A 4,148-nucleotide genomic window follows, 5' to 3' on the forward strand; every position below is an offset into this window, starting at 1 on the left:
CCCAAGTGACTCTAAGAAATGGGCCTATCCTAGGTTTTAGTCTCCAAAATGAATCCTCAGAGAAGGATTCGCTTATCAAGAAGGTGCTCCCAGGAAAAACAAGAGAAGGGGAAAACAGTAAAGAGAAAGGAACAAAGTCAAGTGGGAGTGATATTTCAGGCAGTCCCAGACTGTCTGATCCTATGGAGAGCTCTGGAGTATAAATTATACCTCAGAATCTGCCCCAGTTTCAATCAAGAGAGCTAGGTTTTTATACCTTGCCCCACTGTCAATCACAGGCTTAAGGGAAACCCAAGGGAAAAGTTAACTCACAGGTACTTCCAGCTCTGCATGCATATGTCTTAGCGTGTGGATCCAGTAACCTGTCTCCCAAAGATTTTTACATTCAGATTCTTATAAACAAACCCACATTTAAGATGGGGAAAGGGAGAGTTTCAAGATCATCTAGATAGAGCACCATTGTGCCTCCTACAGGGTCCTTGAAGTTATTTTAAGAGCCTTTTGGCTATCCCAACACTAAATATTTCCAGCCACCTACTTCCCTGTAGTTCAGAATTCCATAATTACGATTTATCTTCTCTCTCTCTTCTTTCTCCTCATGACCCACAAAATCTATTAACTTCTAAAGCAAAGTATTAATTATTTCTTACTGTCTTTTTCTAAACATGGTTTCAGGACCTTATCTTTGTAACGACATAAATAGTTTAGCTTCTCTGCTCCTCCCCATTCAACAGGCAGTCACATCTTCTTGTGCAATGCCAGCCACGTACTTAAGACATGATGGTAAAGGCCAGAGTAGGTGGAGTTGTCTGTACTGGGCGCCTGGTCCCAGGGCTGCTTTTAACTATGACAAAGTGGATACTGCCATCAATGACTCCTTCATTGATCTCAACTACATGGTTTACATGTTGCTGTGTGAACCCATGGCAAGTTCAACAGAACGGTCCATTGTGAGAAATGGAAGCCTGTCATCAGTGGGAAGCCCATCTCCATTTTCCAGGAGCAAGATCCTGCCAACATCAAAAGGGGTGATGCTAGTGCTGAATGTGTTGTGGTGTCCTGGTGTCCTCATTACTTTGGAGAAGGCTGGAGCTCACATGAAGGATAGAGCCAAAAGGCTCACCACCTCTGTCCCTTCGTCTCCATGTTTGTTATGGGTGCAAACCATAAGAAGTATGACAACTCCCTCAAGATGGTCAACAATGCCTCCTGCACCATCACCTGCTTGGCCTCTCTGGCCAATGTCATCATGGAGGGACTCAACCACAGTCCATGCCATGACTGCCACCCAGAAGACCACAGATGGGCCCTGTAGGAAACTGTTGTGATGGATAAGGGACTGCCCAGAACATCATCTCTGCTTCTACTGGCACTGCCAAGGCTTTGGAGCAAGCTCAATTCTGAGTTAAATGGGAAGCTCGCTGGTATGGCCATACATGTCCCGAACCCCAGTGTTTTTGATGTAGATCTGATCTGCTGCCTGGAGAAAGCTGCTAAATATGACGGCATCAAGAAGAGGTGAAGCAGGCATTAGAAGGCCCCCTAAGCAGCAATCCCAGAGCACACTGAGGACCAAGTTGTCTCCTGTGATTTTAGCAGCGACACCCACTCTTCCTCCTTTGATGCTGGGGCTGGCATTGTCCTCAACAACCATTCTGTCAGCTCATTTCCTGGTATGACAATGAATTTGGCTACAACAACAGTGTTGTGGGTCTTCTGGTCCACATAGCCTCTGAGGAGTAAGAGCACCCTGGACCTCCAGCCCCAGTGAGAGCATGGGAGACACTCTCAGCTGCTAGGGAGACCTTGCCCCAACTTGATTCCCCAACATACTGAGAATACCCAAATTTTTCCATTCCAGACCCCCTAAAGTAGGGGAGGGACTTAGTGAGCCTTGCCTTGTCATGTACCAACAATAGAGTACACTATACTCAGCCTAAATAAGTAAATAGTTTCCTTTTTCAACCAAAGATGGTTTCTTTCATGAGAGAAATTCTGTTACCAATTGTTCAAGTGGTATCTGTTCACTCTGCTATGCACATTTTGTTTTGTTTATTTTTCATGATAACCCAGTGGAACTATGCGTATTACCTCCATTTTATAGATTAGGAAACTAATGCTGAGTAAAGTTACTTGAAGTTATTAGAAAATTACAGATCCAAGAATAGAATCAAGATCTGATTCCAAAGACCTGTGCTTTTATGATGTATGTGCGTGTTGTATTTTTATTTACATATCCTACCCTGCTTAATTAGATTTCAAAGCCTGAATCTACAAAAGAAGAAGTCATTTTATCTAGAATAACAATGATATATAGAATTGGAGTCAATAACCATCAGAATGTTTTCCATCGCTGGAATTTGGTGAAACATTCCGGTTTTGTTTGCTTGTTTTGGTTTGAGTTTCTGTTCCTACATATTACTACTCAGAGGGAGAGAGAAATCACTTGATAAGTATGCTCACAGAATTCTAATCTGTGACTTCCAGTTGAAGAGGGGTTATTAACAACTTCAAGATGTTCTCTAATATACTCTACAAAACAATTAGTTACCAGTAAATTTGAGTATCATCCTTCAGACGCTGTATAAAGATGTGATTCTTTGAATAAAGTTTCCACATTAAAATCATCCAGAGATTTAGAAATAAGAACCAGTTGCCGCTCTAAATGTGATTGGATGGCTGAGAAAATTGTGATTGCCAATACTGATGTTCACGGTACAGAGAGAAACTTTATAAAGTTTTACCTTAATACAATGGATAAAGAGAAAACATTCATTCATGGCAAATGCCTATATTTAGCACTGGTGCCTCCCCTGGCTTTCATAGACATTCAGTAAATGTTTGCTACACTGAGCCAAATCTAGGAAGAAAAATATTTCTAATATATATGTTCACATTACCAAGATTTTGACCAAAAAAACCCCACTTTTACATGTAGAGGAGAAAGACCTAATTTTTTTAAGTTAATAAAAATAAAGAAAAATTTGAATTTAATATTTTTTAATTGAAGCACACTTAAGGCAGACATCAAGTATTATCAAGGTTGGGGGTATGAAGAATTAAGCCATGCCATCTAAAAACATGAAAAAATTATAATTGGGCTAGTTTCATGTGTCTTGCAAAGTTCAGAATTGAATATACGAAACTGAGTGCCACTAGTCACAAATGGAAGGAGGTGGGCTTCTCTTTAACAGAAAATTAAATCCAGTGTACCATTGTTCAAATTAAGATATAGATGGTTAACTCCTGGAAATTTTGTTAACATCCTGGTCTGGCTCAATACTATCTGAAATCCTAGAGGGTTTACCTAAGCAATGATTTCTACACATTAGAATATTAATATCAGAAATTCAGTAATAATCAGAATACAAATGAATTTTAATCTTATTTTCTAGTGATCACTGGCCCTTATCCCATCATCAAATAGCTATTACATTTTCTGTATTTCTATTACCCGCAATACAGTACCACTACTGTTCTCTTCATATTCTGGATGGATGTGTGATGTTGATGAAAAACATCTGAACCCTCTACTTCTCTAAGAGAATCTGAGCACTTTTTTCCCCAATTTTCTTCAGATACAAGGAATAATAGGCTTATACTAAGTCTTTTTTTTTTTTTTTTTTGAGAAGCAAGGGAAGATGTAATCACTGGGGCAAAAGTAATTTTGGATCAGGGACTAAAGAGCATAACAAAAAGCCAGTGAATATCTCTGGAAAGAGAAAGAATTGTAAGGTCTTCAAGCAGCTGGAATTAGAGTTGAAGCAGAGAAGGGTAAATGTAGCCTAGAGGAGGCCAAGATAACAATGGCCTTTTTGTTTGGTATCTGGCTACAGAAATCATTTAGTCCACTTTAAATACATTGTACATTGAAAATACAAGAAATGAGAGGTACAGGTTGTAATCAGTTTAAGTATTCCTTACTGAAGGACATGACCATTTGGGGGGAAATTTATACAACTGAAATTTTCAGCACACTTGATTTTAATAGGTGTCACTGAGTGAATTTCAAAATAAGTATGCTGGTATTTCCAAGTATCCATTTCTATGGTCATATTTATGCCAGTTTTAAGAGGCTCTGTTGATTTTTTCCTCCATTTTTTTAAACTTTTGAATAATAAATCTTAGCATGTGTGAAAATGCTCAGT

The 4,148-nt window shown here is 39.2% G+C and overlaps 1 pseudogene; it reads left to right on the forward strand.

The window, feature by feature from the left end:
• Positions 1-780: 780 nt before the first annotated feature.
• Positions 781-1,743, forward strand: LOC105103142 (glyceraldehyde-3-phosphate dehydrogenase-like; annotated as a pseudogene).
• Positions 1,744-4,148: the final 2,405 nt, after the last annotated feature.

The sequence above is a fragment of the Camelus dromedarius genome, chromosome X (assembly GCF_036321535.1).
Source record: "Camelus dromedarius isolate mCamDro1 chromosome X, mCamDro1.pat, whole genome shotgun sequence".
Lineage (NCBI taxonomy): Eukaryota > Metazoa > Chordata > Mammalia > Artiodactyla > Camelidae > Camelus > Camelus dromedarius.